The 15,562-nt window shown below is 59.9% G+C and overlaps 1 long non-coding RNA gene across 1 annotated transcript in view; it reads left to right on the top strand.

Moving 5' to 3' along the window:
* The window catches only part of LOC120582448 (uncharacterized), a 27,040-nt gene extending 12,307 nt beyond the window's left edge, over positions 1-14,733 (top strand). The window contains exon 3 of the long non-coding RNA XR_005647577.1: positions 12,827-14,733. This is a non-coding gene — a long non-coding RNA (uncharacterized LOC120582448). The remainder of the gene's footprint in view (positions 1-12,826) is intronic.
* Positions 14,734-15,562: the final 829 nt, after the last annotated feature.

The raw sequence follows: 15,562 nt of genomic DNA, 5'->3' as shown, positions 1-15,562 counted from the left end.
GTGTGAGTGTGTGTGCGGCACGTGGGCAGTGAGTGGCGGGCCAGGGGCTGAGGCCCGGGGGCAGTGTCAGACCAGAGCTGATCGCTGGAAACCGGCCCAGTGGCCGCACTCAGAGCGCCGAGTGGGGACGGCCGTGCCGGGGGCCCACGTTTCTGGAACCGGCTGGCTCTCCGGCAGCGCAGTGCTGTTCTGGGTCACGTCTCAGCCCATCAGAACCCCCGCAGGGTGAAAGTACAACATGAGGTGGCCGGGGCCACACGGGGGCAGCGACAGTCGGGCACTGCACGCGCACCCCGGGTACCAGAACGCCCCGGCCCTCCTCGGCCTGCCTGGCCGGTCCCCGACCTCTGGGCGAGGCTGACGTGCCCACCCCACCCGACTCAGAAAGGAGAGACGGGAGCCCAGTTGTCACCGTCCCCATGCCAGGGCTTCACGATGACGCTCCCCGCGAGAATGACCGCGAGGCCCGGGAGGGCCCACGTGAGCCCCCCACAGAGCGCAGTCGCAGTCAGGTCCGGAGGCTGCTGCAAATCCGGCCTCCACCACCTGACCAGACCTGAGCTGGCAGAAAGGGGCTCCGGCAGCTGCAGCCCCGCAGGGGCGGTCCGGAGTGGGGAGGGGGGCGCGGTGACGATGCTGCGTGAGGCGCCGTGCAAGGCGGGGCCAGGAGCCACCCGGTTGCTTCCCGCACTGGGCTCCTCAGCCCGCTGGGCCCGGACGGGTCATTTCCTCTTTCCTCATGTAAAGTGACAGGTTTGCGCGGATGTCCTTCCATCGCGACAACGTTCTGGGCAGACAGTCCTGTCACTGCTTTTGAGCCTCTAAGCCGCACACCTAACTCGCACTATCTCAGCTCTACGTGCGGCAGAGAAGGCGGAGAAGGCGGAGGGGCCCGGAGGGGAGAGGCGAGGCCGCGACAAAGGGAACAGGTGACACAGGATGCCAAGCTCTCGTCCCTGGCACAGCCCCGGGGGACTCGGGGAGACGCTCACCTTCTCCGCCTTGAATCGCAGACCCCGGGAAACCCCCACGCCGTGAAACGTCACCCGCCGGGAAGCACGCCGACGCTTACGCACCCCAGCGCTACACGTCGCGACGGCGCGGGGTTGCGTCACAGCTTTGGCGCAGGGTCAGCTCGAACCAAAGTGGACGCTCCTGACGCTCGGCCAAGCCGCCGCCCGCTGGAGGAAGAACCGCGGCCCCGGCTGCAAGAGCGCGGCTCAGGGTCTGCGGCGGCTTCTAGGGGCGCGTGACCCCGCCCCCCACGTGACTTCGGGGCCCGCTGCGTGTGCCCGTGGCGTGGTGCGTGACCCCGCCCGCCACGTGACTTCGGGGCCCGCTGCGTGTGCCCGTGGCGTGGTGGGACGTGCCGCTGGGACCCAGGAGCGCGTTACAGGCCCACCGGAGGGGAAGAGCGGACTGACCCCACTCAGTCACTCGTCAGCGTCCCCACGGAATGTGACGGCCACATAGTAGGCGGCTCATCGGTGTCAGGCCTTCCGCCCGCCACGTGCCACGTGGAGCGTCTGACGCACAGCCCTGCCTCTTCTGCAGGCATCGCACAGGCCATCCAGCAGCCAGCTTGTCTCCCTGCCCACCTGCGAAATGCCTCATGCTCTCCTGGACGCCCCGGGACAAAGCCTCTGCTCTGCCGGCCAGCCTCTGCCAAGACAATGAACACGCACACCTTAGGAGGGGCGGACACGTGCGGAGAAGGGAAAGCGGGTAGGGGAGGAGCTGCCGGGACAGGTGGGGTGGGAGCCTGGTGCTCGAGCAGAGCCAGTCCCAGATGGACTGCGGACCGGCCACGGCTGGTATCATTAATAATATAGCTGCCACCACGACGGCTCAGCGCTGCCTCCTGCGGTCCGCGCCCTATTAAAAAACCGTGGGCAGCTGGAGGCTGCTCCGTCTGCATCCCCGTGACCCTGCCCAGCGCTGGGGCCTAGCCGAGCCTGAGCCGCGGCCCCCGCAGACTGTTCCTCCCAGCGTGGACGGGTCCCTCCTCACTTTCAGCCCACTGGGATTGGCTGGCTGTCCCATGCAGCCGAGGTCCGGCTTAGGTGGGACCCAAATCTGCTCTGGATTAGCTTCATTTGATGACACTGGTTAAAATAAAGGTTTTGACTCTGACCTCTGGAATTCTGACTATCGCCATGGGGCAGGACTTGGGACTGTGTGCTCCTAGAGCACCCTCTGTGACTCAGATGTGACCAGCCCGCACGTCAGCTTGGGGGAGCTGCTTCCTCACTTGGCAGTCCCTCAGGACCTTGCAAACATCACACACTGGGGACCTGCGGACATCATGCACGTGGGTCCACAGACATCACACACAAGGGTTCCCCTTACATCACGCTTGGGGTCTGCCAACATCGCGCATGGGGTCCCCCCTACATCACGCACGGGGGTCCCCGATGTCACGCACGGGGGTCCCCGATGTCACAGACAGGGCCCGTAAACGTCGTGCATGGGGTCCCCCCCATCGTGCAGGGGCCCGCCTGCACGCTGTTTGCTGTTGCGAGCACACATTTGAAGGACGTGAGTAAAGACAGAACAGATGGTCTCTCCGGCTGACTGTACCTCGGCAGGACGCTGGAAGGATCAGATGACTTCTGGGGATTTGGAGCATCTCGAGGTGTAGCCACCTCGCTTGGATCAACACACTTAAGCTGCTAAGCAGCTTCCTCTTGCTGGCTTTCCTGTTTGGTTGTGCGCAGCTCCTCACACATCCTTGGGCCTGTGTCCTGATGTAATTTAACGCTGCGTTTTTCTGTTGTTTCACACAAAGATTTGTTTCTACACGTCGAGACAACATCAGGCCTGCCCTTTACAGACATTTCGTTCCCACCGAACGATTGTCTAATAGAAGCTTTGTTCTCATTCAGCCACATCAGGGGGTTCCCAGAGAAAGCAGCTCCAGGCACCGGGACCCCGGTGATGGTATGGGACCTGGCCTTAGCGAGCACAGAGGTAACAGGTGCTGCTGATGGCGGCAGCGACGACGCGGGTGGCCTAAGCGGGGTGTCTGGGCCCCCGGGAGGGGACTTCGCTGCGTTCAAGGCCTGCCCGCGACCTCTTGGGCCTGGCCCACAAGAAGTACAGCGCCTGCTTTGGAAAAGGCATCGAAGGCCTGTCTGGATGGGTCTTCAATGTTATGGGCCAGAGTTGACCCCATAGAGTAAGATTCTCTCCAAGACTGCCTGGGAGCTGCCCTCGTGGGCATGGAGAGGGCGCCGCACGGCCGTGAGCTCTGACAACGGTTTGGGTTACGAAGCCGGAGGACAAAGGTCGCCGAACCCCAGCGCCCTGAATGAAGCCAGACCGAGAAATTCTCAAGCCAGAGAGAAAATGTGCGTGGGTCTCTGATCAGCCACGCCGGAGTGTGAGGGCAGGGGACTGTTCCGCATTCAACGCCAGGACCAAACCTACGGGCGCCATTGGCCACTGCCAAGTCCCGGGGGACGCTAGGACCTCCAGCAGGGACAAGGTGCCCTATTCTTCCTGCCAAGGGACACGTCTCTTTAGCTGGAAGAAAACTCAGGCATTGTCTAGCCCGAGACCCTCTGGGTGTGTGTATGTGTGTGCGGAGGAGTCAGCATCATTGGAAACTGAACGAGGACGATTTTGTGTCCGCGTGTGTGAGAGTTTATCAGGAAGAAGGACCAGAGAAAAGGTGAAGAAAGCTCCATTTTCCTCACTTACCCATTTACCCATTTACGGATGTGAGGACTGAGGCAGGCCATCACCGACATGCTCCGTGTCACACATCACACATGCGCGAGCTCTACATCCAGTCACGGCTGAGGCAGGGGAGCAGGGCTGCCGCTGCACAGCCCACAGCCAGCTCTGTTCACCCACAGGGGGATGGGGGCCACAAACACTCTTCTGAAAAGTGCAAGATTCACCAGGAGGGGCCCCCATCTCTGACATATGCCCACTGTCCCTTCCACATCTACCACCGTGTCTTCAGTGATGTCCTGTTTGAGCTTCCCAGCCCGTTCGCGGTCACACTGGGGGAGAGCCCTGACACGTGCCAGTCCCCTGAGAGGCTTGCAAAGCCCCACGGGGTCTGGTTCTGTGTCAGGATGCTTATGGGTTTTTGACTTAAGCGCCCCGAATCCCAGTGGCTTGGATGACGTGTAACTTGCTCGTGCTCTACCTCCATCAGCGCTGGGACGAGACCCTGCTGTTTGTCCTTGAGGGATCCGCTGTCCACCTCCATGTGGCCAGCTGGCATTCCAGCCGGCCCCCCAAAACCACATGCGTGGGTGGGACTCCGGTGTGGGCAGAGGCTGAGGGCTGTCCAGGGAGTCCGCCAGCCCTCCGTCAGCTGCGTGGGGGCCGTGAGCGGTGCTGGCGACTCCCGCGATGGACACCTTCTTACAGTGACAGGGTGCTGTGCGGGGGACAGGCGAGCGGCCAGGGCTCTGTGAGGTTCGGGTGCCTGTGACTTTGGCTGTCTGGCTTTTGAGTTCAGGTGTTTCACTGTGCGGCCCCGAGCTTCCGTCTCCTCTTCTGTCACAGCCCCGTGGAGATGTGACAGCAAGCAGCCTCGGCGCATGTGAAGGCCACGTCCCCTCCACGGAAGCTGCTGTGCTTGGAGGTGGCACACCTCAGCGGTTATGAGAATGGGCCTACAAGCAGCTGCGTGACTCGTGGGACGTCATCGACCCTCTCTGAGCCTCTTTCTCTTCATCTTAGGAATGGGGACTCACTGGGCCTGCTCCCTTATGTCACGACCGGTCGATGAGATGATGCGTGAAAGGCACTTCGCACAAACCAAGCAAGTGCTGTCTTAGTGTTTTCAAGATTCTGTTACATAGATGAGTGTGTGGATGGCCCCAAATCTTTCATTTCCTCGCAATAACGAGAACCGCTGGCAATGACTTTTGCCAGCTGACCAGTGTCCCTGTCACTGGACTCGGGCCTGTTCTGGCATGAAGCGTTATTTCATGGCCTTGGACACAAAGCGCTCTCTGGCCCTCGCTTCCTAGTGGGGATGGCGCCCCCGAGACCCTACAGCCGCGCTGGGCTTTTGTCCACGTGGGCATTTGCACGGCGGCAGCTCAGGGCCTGGTGTCGGCAGGGGCCGTGGAGGCGGCTTTCGGCTGTGGCGCAGGCTGAGATCGGCTGCGAATCTCCAGGCACGACATACAAAGCCGGCCTGCGTCTGCAGCCTCCGGGCTCCAGTCACATGAGCGAGGGTGACCTGCACCCCGGGCGGCCCCCGGCCTCCAGCCTGCTCGCTGCTCCCAGGGCCGTAGCAGCCAGATCCCTGCAGCGGAGAGGCCCGTCCCCTGCCCTTCTCTCTCCGGGCTCCCCTCCACTGGCTTGGCTCCTCAGAACCCCGACACCGTCCCCCGAGACGCCAGCACAGGTGGCAGCAGTGGCTGGCATCGCTGAGTCCCCCCTCGGCCCTCGTGATCACGTAGAAGGAGGAAGTGGCATTCTTCCCACTTTAAGGGTGGGGACTGAGGCTTAGGGCAGCTAAAGAGACTTGCTTTCCCCTCTGCCTCCTGCCTGGAAGGCAGACACAAAGGCTGTACCCCGGCAGCCGCTGTGGAACAGGAAGCCATACAGAATCGGGGCCACACCACAGCGTAAGTCCCGGCGAGCAGGGACTCATCCTGCCGGCGCTGGGCCGCCCACCCCCGAATCCTCACCGGGGTGCAGACCCCCACCCGCCTGTACCGCTCGGTGTGCATGCCCCATGGCCCAACCCAGTTGCCACCAAATCACCTCGGCTTTATTGTCGACACCACTGGTATAAACTGAATTATTCCGTAAGGAGACCCCCAGCGTACCCGCCGCTGACGGCTGCCGCGTGAGCAGAAACGGGCCCCGAGCCCGCCACCCGGGTCCCGGCCTCTCGTTCCAAGCACAGAGCCTCGGCGTCCGCTGCTGCAGAGCTGCCGCCTGGACTGTCGTCACACGTTCTCATCCAGCCCTGACCGGAGGCGGCGGCTTTCCCTGTGGCAACGAGCTCCCTCCCCCTCCCGTCCCCTTCCTCCGAGCTGGACTAGACTCGGGCCGGTGCGGTGCGGGGTAACGTCTCCCTTCTAACCCGCATCTGTCCTGGGAATCCGACACATGCAAGTCGTCTGTCACTCTCACTTGTCCTCGTCAGGAACCGCAGAGAACGACGGTTGAAACCGGAACCGCCGAGGCTCTGGCGCTCAAGCTCATCTACGAAACCGGTTAGTTGAGCAAGGCCGGATGAGCCCTCAGGGAGAAGCGTCAAGACTGAATGAGACGAACACAATGAACGGCTTGTCAGCAGTGAGCCGACCCACGACGCACGGTGTGTCCCCTCCGGGTCACGCCTCCCGCCTGGCCACGTGCCAGCCGCAGCCCGCACACTTTCTCCCGGACGCCTACGAAAAGAAGATGACTCTGCCCCCGCTGAGGTCACAGACTGGCGGGCATGTGCTGGAACACAGCCATCACCCGGGTGACAGCGAGCAGGATGCCACCCACAAGTGGGGAGCAGTGCAGGAGGTCTTTAAATGATGGAGATTGTCACCAGCTCACGTGGGGCGCTTTCACAGCAGAAGGCTCTGGGTGTGCAGTTCCAGAGGGAAAATGCTGGAAATTTTGCAGCTGATGGTGAATCTGGACAGTCTTGCTTACACGCATTGTGTTCTGGCTGCGTCTAGGTATTTCACTGTTGAGACTCACATCCAAAGCAGGCTTGCGGCATGACAGGGACAGGCTCCAGGCCGAGATGCAGCCGACATGAGCGTGATCAGCTGGGCTACGCTGACAAGCGACAAATGCACATGGAAAATGCGCCTCAGGACGAAACTTGGCCAGGGCTCAGAGGCAGAAACCAGGTGGGGAGTAGGGAGGGCCTCCCACCTGAGCGTCTGAGAGACCAAGAGCCTCAAGCCAGACATTCGGGGATGGAAGACAGAGGGACCCTAGCACCCACATGGATGGCTGCTCTCATGAAAGCAGTGGGCAGATCCCACCACCCATGGGTGTCTCACCCAGGCCCAGGGTTGAAAATCTAGAATTTCAGGGCTCTGATTTAAATTCTAGGTTTGCACATTCATTTAAAAAATATCTTTGATAGAATGAACTGAAAAATTCATCTTGTGCTTAAAGTTTGAAAGAACTTTTGAGACTTTTGATTCCCCTGCATCCTTATTTCATTCAATTCTACAAGCATTTATTGAGAATCCACTAGGTGCCAGGCTGCCACTATTCCAGGCACCTTGTAACCGAGAGGGACCGGCAGCCTTGTCCACTCGCCATGTCTATCCAACAGAGTGTTGGAAGTCCTAGAGGGAGCAGTGGGCAAGAAAAGAAAATGAACAGTATCTCCATCGAAACAGAAGATAGAAACCTGTCTCTGTTTGGAGACGACATGATATTATTTACAGAAAACCCTAAAGATTCCACCAAAAACCTCTTTGAAGTAAGAAATGAATTTAGCAAAGTTACACGATACTAGATCAATATACAAAAATCAGTTGCATTTCTACAAACTAAGAAACTCTCAGAAAGAAATTAAGAAAACAGTCCCATCTACAACTGCATTAAAAAGAATGAAATACTTAGATTTACATAAAGAAGCGAAAGACCTGTTCACTGATGAAAAAAAATTTGAAAGAGACACAAATAAATGCAAAGATACCCAAACAAGTGAATGAGTTTTTCTGTTTGTACTTTATCTAGAAAGCCAGTGGAAGTCGTGACATGCTCAGCTGACAAGAAATATACCACTGAAGATGCCTGCTATAACCCGACGCTCCATCTGTCCACCTATCCACCCCTGCATCTACCTGTCGATCTGTCTACCTACCTGTCATGCGCCTGTCATCTGTCCATCCATCATCCACCCATCATCCGTCCACCTGCATCATTTCTGAATTGTGTTTCCCTCAGGTCTTTGTTCTGGGAGGAAATGGCTTCTTGGTTCTGCAAAGCTTCTTGGCCAACGCCCTCTTTGCTCAGAAACCTCCAGGTATGACGAGACGGTGGCCATGCCGGGTGTCGTAAACCTACTCTCAGAGGTGCCGTTCTAGGCGATCACTGAGCTGGAGAAAGGCGCCTCTAACCTCTGCGATGAGGCTGGGAAGTTACAACCGAAGCCAGCCCCACACCCAGAAGAGCGACCTGTACTCACAAAAGTGGTTTCACTTCCGAGCAAATGGCCACCAACGGTTATGTTAAAACATGCTGGGCACAAACTCACGAGGGGAAAAGGTCACCTAAGAGAAAAAAGCCACCAAGGGGGCAATAGAAGTATGAGTGGGGGGAGGGTAGACACGCACTGTAGATCCAGCCGCTTTCGAATCTGTTCTATGCTGGCAGCGTCCGCGGTGCTCCTTTACAGAGGGCGTCCGCATCTCAGTGAGCACCTATCAGCGTTTTAAGTAAAAGGGTAGCGAGACGGGAGAGAGAAGTGTCATCGTCATTGCGATGGCTCAGTGACTGAGACTAGATGAAGCTTTTCATGCTAAACAAACGGGCGAGACGATGCTGCACGTACCACGCCTCTCGGCAAAGCAGGCCGGGCACTCGCTTTCGCTCCCTTCACCTCTTCCTCGGCTAAAAAGCCCACTTTACAGTGAAAATGTCCAGGAAAGGCACACGCTGCAGCCCACGCAGGCCGTGTGCCAGCCCGGATCGCCCGAGCTCCAGGAGAGCGGGGACGGCCATGTGTCCTGCTCATCACGCCGGGCCACACATGCACGCCGAGTAGTGGCATGTCCTTGGGACACAATGACAAGTATGTCCTCCTCGACTTGGGATCCCGGTGGACGGCGTTCTTTGTCGTTAAGGAAAGAATAACACCGAATGTCACCAGCAGTCCCTGAGAGAGGCCCCCGACACTCTGCCTCGTTAGACCAGCCAGGCTCTTCTTCCCAACAAGGAATAAGCTTTTGCACAATGAGCACAGGAAAAAGAACGAGGGGACGTTACCCCACTGAAGGCAGACCCCGTCGGAAGCAGCCGGGGGCCCTGTGAGCGACACTTTCCATAGCCGGCAGGCGTAGGGCGAAGGCGAAGGGAGCCGACCCCTCTCGGTCGCTGCTGGAAGGCACAAAATCCGCAGCGCAAGGCGCAGTGCAGCCGCTCGGGAGACGCCCGGGTGCAGCGCACTGTGGCTGCGCAGAGCCTTGCCATGTGGGGCCTTTGACCCAGCGGCCTGACTCGCAACTGTATCGAAAGAAACCAGCTTAATAAACATGCAAACTGCACATTCGAGATCACGTTCGCAGCACTGATCATGACACTGAAGGGTCTGGACCGACCTGACACCTGACAATGGAAGACAAACTGGCCTATGATTGCACAGCTGTCCAACACAGTATCATGGTTATAAAAGGTACGCAGATCCACATTTGAACGAGGTCCACAAGAAACTGTCAAGTGCATAAAAACGGCATCGCCAAATGCAAAGAAAATAGGATGTGATTCTGTTTTGCATGTGTCTATCCTTCACACAAAATGACGGGAAGAGAGGGTTTTGACTTAATTAATTCCGTGTGGAGATGGTCAAATAAGCAGAAGAAAACCCGTAGGCTGAGAGGGATCCTGACCAGCACTTCGCGCCAGGCACGAAAATCGATTTCTGATTGATTGTGGATCTAAATGTGAAGGACGCACAATTAAGCTTTTAGGAAAACAAAACGGGGCTATCTTCCTGACCTGGCAGGTAGGTTTCTTGAGCAAACAGGAAAAGTGTTTGTATAAAACACAAAACAGTGATTTGCACAACAGTTAAAGAATTTCTATTTACCAAAAACTACCTCATAGAGGCTGAACTGCAGCCCAGCGAGTGGAGGAAGATGCTCACGGAACATAGATTAGAGAAAGGACCAGGATGCCGAACCTACAAAGGACCTTCCCAGACCAATAAGGGCAAACGCAGGTGACCCAAGAGAAAACTGGGCAGACGCAGCTGACAGCAAAGGGGGCGCACGGACACGAGGAAAGGCGCTCAGCTCCCACAGCCACCGCGGGGACGAGACGAGCCCTAATGAGTCAGTCATGCCCGCAGGCTGGCAGGTCGCAGAGGGCACCACCGGGCGTTGGCCCACCGGGAGGCTGCGAGCAAGGACACTCACTCTGTCAACTTCGCCAACAGCCGCCGAAGCCAGGCACACCCACCCGTGACCAAGGACACGAGGCTGTGCTCGCACCGGCCCGTGCTGCGGTGTTCACAGGGCAGGTCACGCGTCGCGGACCGGACGCGGGCGAATGCCCACTCAGCGGGTGGGCCCCGGGAGGGGCGGGAGCAAACAAACGCATGACGGGGCGTGTCACACGGCCAAGCATGTCCTGCACCTGGGCTTTTTTGTCTCTGGCTGGAAAGCATCAGAGAGAGTGACACGCCCGGAGGGCAGAGAGTGACGCGGGGCGGCCGGGTCGTGCCAGGCAAAGGAGATGGAGCGTGAGAAACATCTCTTACCTGCAGCCATGTTGGCGGCTAAGGACGACAGAGCCGTGCGGTGACACCAGGCCCCTCTGGAGGCAGGAGGGGGCCGTGCCAGGCAGTGAGGGCACGAGGTCGCATGCTCCGGCCGGACCCCGACGTCCCCACGGACCCCCTGCCTGAGGGACGCCTGCTGCACCTCTTTTGTCCGGCCCCTCGTGGGAGCTGTGGCTGCCGACACCCCCCCAGCAGAGGCGGGGGCTTCTCACCGACCGGCACCGCCCTGGCTTGCAAGCTCGGCAGCTGCAGTCACCTGGGGATCGTTGACGCCGACAAGGCTCACGGGTAAGGCGCTCAGCTCAGCGCGGCCTGTGGGAAGAGCCCGGCCGTGTTATCCCGTACAGTCCCCACCTGTCGGGGCGGCGGTGCAGGCGGTGCAGCGGGCAGGGGTGCCAGGTGGTGGTGCTGGGTGGTGCTGTGCCGAGCACACACTGAAATCACCTGGGAACGCTCGGCCCCCACTGGGCGCTCCGGAGTACTTGCTGGGTGGGGACATGGCCGTTTGGGGCTCCCTCAGTGACTGTGGAGGCGGAGAGCAGATGCTGCGCTATTTACCGAGACGAGTAAACCAGGAGTCTTCGCGCCGTGCGTGCCCCGTCTCCTGCGGGTGGCAGGCCAAGCCAGCGCCCTGGGCAGACAGCACATCCTCACGACACCGTCTGCCAGACGTTTGATCCCTTACGCTGTCTTCGGGATCACGCATCTCTTCGTGGTAACACCATAAGGTGAAGACCACCGTCATCATTAAAAAGACAAGCGAACGATCAGCCCCTTTCCCAGAGACCAGGCCCGCCAGGTCCTGGAGATGGAGCTGGGTTCGGATCGTGCAGACGACGGGGGTCACCGTGGAGCTGTCCGCACATCTGAGGCTGAGGCGCTCGAGCGTCAGAAGTGGGGGTGAGCAGCTGAGTGGGGGGCGGGGCGTCAGGGCGGGAGCCCTGATGGCGTGTGTGCTGTGCGTGTGCAGGTGGAACAGGTGCTTGTGTAAATGCATGCGTGACTGCAGGAGGCTGGCTGTGACCTATCCACGTGGTGCTTGTGCACTCCATGCCGACGGACAAGGGACCGCTGGCAGTCAGGTGGCCCGCTCGCTGCAGAGGTGTGGACGCTGAGGTTTGCCGGTCACGCAGCTTGCTCAGAGCTTAGTGCCAGTGAACGGTGGCACCGACTCTCCTGCTCGGCCCCGTTGGGTGGCTGTGGGCAGGGCCATGCTGTAGGTGAGCACACGGGGACCAGAAGGGCTGGGGAAGCCGCTTGGGCGAGGAGGGGCTGGGGGGCAGCCCAGGTGCACAGAGCACGTCCAGGCGGCAGGAAGTGGTCTGGTGGGGCCGGAGCTGCCACGACATGGGGGGTCCAGACATGCGGGCTGAGCTGGGCCTTAGAGCACGGTGCCGCCTGAGGCTTGGGCTGAGCCACAGGACCATGGGGCCACCGTGTCCTCCTGAGCAGGGAGAGACACCGAGAGGGACGTGGCCTCATCTAAACACACGTGTTCTTACTAAAGCTCCACCCGCAGAGGTTTTGAGCTGACAAAGGCTCGGACTTCATTTGCTCAGAGTGTTCTCTTCTCTCTGTTAGCTTTCAGCCGGGATGTGCCCCGTCTGCCTGTGGCACACCCCCCGGCGTGTCTCCTGAGCTCGTGGCATGACCCAGTGAGCAGGGAGGTGGACGAGCCCCTGGCCAGGTAAACTTAGAGCCCAGTCTGCCCACAGGAAAGCCGTCGCTGGGGTGCCGCGCCTCGCCCCAAGCCCGGTTTCAGGGGCAGCGTTTTTACACACGGCATGAGTCTGCACGACAGGCCAGCGGGAAGCCCCGTGCAGGCACCGTCCCCGTGGGAACCGCTCCCACACCTGGGGACGCGCCCGGGGCTGGCAGCGTCTCTGAGCCAGACTCCGGCCACGTGGCCCATGATGCACCACGGACAGCAAGCGCACGGACACCCCTGGAGTCACGCTGAGCCCCACGGTCCTCCCTCCCCACAGAAGCGCCGCTGCCTGCGAGCACGCCCACGCCCGCGAACACGGAAAGCGCAGAAGGGGCCCGCGCGGTCGCCGGGGCGCAGGGCTGTCTGCCGCAGCGAGCAGTGGCACCGACACCCCGCTCTGACGGCCGGTGCAGCCCTTGCCAGACGCTCCCCTGGGCTGGGGACAAAACTCCCCAGCTGGGAACTGCTGCTTTCCATCAGTCTTCGGCCTGCCCCCGTTTGGCACCCCAAACGCTCCAGACAGCGCAGCCGATAGAAGGAGATGACTTGGCAACAGGTGATTAAAACAATAACGTCTTTTTAAAAACTTGAAAGTTTAGGAGCATGAAAATAAGCTTTTCGCGTATTGTAAACAGACGAAAACCTTTATTAAAAGAATCCCTAACTATTCGCAGGTGCCGGAGGAGAAAAGGGACAGCAAAGACGACACTTCACAGCTTGGACACCGTGTCCCTCTCCCGCGGGATGAACGGTGTTTTTGCTGTGACGCTGGCACCGGTGTGGTGCGGGGGTGAGTGACAGAGCATGCCCCCAGGTAACCACATGGAACGTGGACGCTAAGCCTGGAGAAGCCCCCTCTGCCGCGGGAGCCGCTTACTAGTAAGATGTGAACGGGAAGCACGGAAGTGACAGGCTGCCTTCGCGTTTCTTCTACAAGGTCCTCTTTGCCTTAGGCCCCGTGAGGCCACCTCCCAGTCCTCCCAGGGCGGTGAGATGAGAGGCTGGGGAGACAGCTGGTTCGCCTGCTCGTCCAGTCTCGTCATGTTAGAGTGGTTCTTGTCTGAAAAGTTTCCAGGTAGTAGGCGTCCCACAGTGACTGGAGGCGGGCAGCCCGGGGCAGGTCCAGGGCCGACAGAACCCAGAGACCTTCTGGAGGCCCCGGCAAAGGCCGAGAGCCAGAAAGGAAATGCAGGAGCCTGACCAGGACACCCGGAGCTGGACACTTGCCGGGGACGCTCTCGTCAGGCGATACCTCCTGGCTGGCGTCCTAGGGCCACCCCTCCCCCCCAGACCCCACAAAACGAGGCCGGTCTACAGCCTCTGGTTCTAGCCTTGGGCTCATGGGTTCAGACAGCACGGCTGGGAACAGGACTTTTAACTTCACTGGCTGAACTCTCAGCCTCGGCCACTGGAGGGCGCCATGGGACCGCGTCACCCTCCCCGCTCGGCATCCTTGCTCCACAGAGGGCTCTAAACAGACTCGTTGCACAGACCACAGATGTTCTTTCACAGTTCAGTTCAAGGGCCGATTTGCTAGAACCACTGGAAATCACAGCATTTCATGCTTTTTCAGAATCAGTGTTTTGCTCCATCCTCTTTGACCTTGGAAGGTCACTCTCGAAGGAAGTGACACGGACACGTTTGCACGCCGTCACTCAGCACTGATTCCTTGTCATCAGCACCGCCGCCAAAAACGCTCAGTTTCGTAACACTGAAAGGATGACCAAACCAACAAATGGTTTTCATTTTTAAAAATGTTATTTTCAGTGTGTTGGAAATGCTTTGCGAGGTCTCGAACTAGATATTTGAACAGACACGGGCCTCAGTCTCAGCCTCTAGTTCTGTCGCTCGTGTGTGTCCATGTCCCCACAGGCATCACAGTCGGTGGTTACTCCGCAGCACAGCCCAGGGCAATGTCACCAGCCGTGCTGCCGAGGCCACCCAGCGAGAAGCAGGGGAGCCGCGTTGCGGGGGGAGCCATCTCTCCCGGTGCCTCGCTGCCCGCTGACCACGCTTCTGTGTCTGGAGGACCCTCCCGCCTCTGATGCCCATGTGGCGAGCACTGGGGTTTCCCTCGTTCACGCTGCACGCCCCTCAGCCACCCCGCTTCTCAGATGCCTCCCAGCTGCCCCCGTCACAACCAGCGATGCTCTACTCGCCATGTCCGCTGGCCATTTCACTGTCCGCCCGCTCTGGGCTCCCGCGAACCTGCACGCTGAGGTCACTGCCTTCCTGAGTCTGGCCAGCACTTGAGTCTCACCCGGCAAAGGGCCGAAACGGGCCCTGGGTGGCGGTGTGCGGGCGCCGCGGGGTGGCTGGCTCGGTGGCTCTGTGTAACTCGGTTTCCGCCCACGTGAGGGGTCGCTGTGCGTCACACTCAAGACCTCTATCCTCGAAGAGGAAAATTCTGTCACCCCTCAACACCTCCCGCGGAGGCCTGGACACTCGCGGATCCTGTGTGACAGTGAGTGTCGGCTCAGAGCCAGGCACAGAGGGACATGGGACACACGAGTCCCCTCCCCGCCTCCCAGGCTCTTTCCTGCCCTCTGAGAGCCAGGAGCTGGATCCCATCAGCGAGCGCGTCAGCCTGTTGGGTAACTCGCTTCTTCAGTTTCCCAGAGCTCGTTATTTCACTAATACCTTTTTCTTTCTTTCTTTCTTTTTTTTTGACGAGATGGGCCTAGACGATACGGGAATTGCCATCTAACTGGCGTGGGGCGGACGTGGTGTCTCCTGGGGTGTGACGACCCCGCACAGCCCGTGACACCAGGGTTATAGTCGGGCCGCGTCACGACTTGTTCAGTTTCCTTTGGGGTGCGGGCAGTGAAGGGGGTGGACGCGGCGAGCTCGGGAGGCCGAGTGTGGGCTCAGGGCCGCACGGAGCCGAGTTCCAGTCCTTGCTCCGGCGTCTGCAGCTTGTGGGGGCCCTGCGGGCTCAGGGGTCCCTCGTCTCCGCAGGGAGGGGGCGTGCCGGCCTGAGCCCATGGGTGTGCTGCTGTGGAGGTCGCACGAGGTGACCTGACCAGGTGGCTCCCTCAGGCCTCTGAGCCTGCAGGCTTTCAAGCTGGACTGCCCCCCGTCACAGGTGTCTGCCCCGCCACTGCGCTCCGTGTTCTCCTGCACCCTAACATCGGTCCACACCACGCTTTCCTGAGGGCGTCTGCACTGCCACCACCTGCCATCACTCCCCCGTCCGGGCCCAGCGCCTGCATCAGCCCTGCACAGCCCTCTGGGCCCCAGCGTTGGCCCGACTCTGCCGCCTCCCTACGCCCACCGTCCTGACCGTGGCTCCCGGCTCCCCCAAAGCCAGCTTGCTTAATCCCAGGCGTTGGGCCACCTCCAGCCGGCACTGACCGTAGTAGCGCTGGCCTCGGCGGGGGCAGCGTTTGGCCCCATGGGCCTGGTCAGGG

This window comes from Pteropus medius, unplaced genomic scaffold (assembly GCF_902729225.1).
Source record: "Pteropus medius unplaced genomic scaffold, Ma_sr-lr_union100, whole genome shotgun sequence".
NCBI classification, from domain to species: domain Eukaryota; kingdom Metazoa; phylum Chordata; class Mammalia; order Chiroptera; family Pteropodidae; genus Pteropus; species Pteropus medius.
Note: the sequence above shows the minus strand (reverse complement) of the source record. Positions and strands in the feature narration are given on the sequence as shown.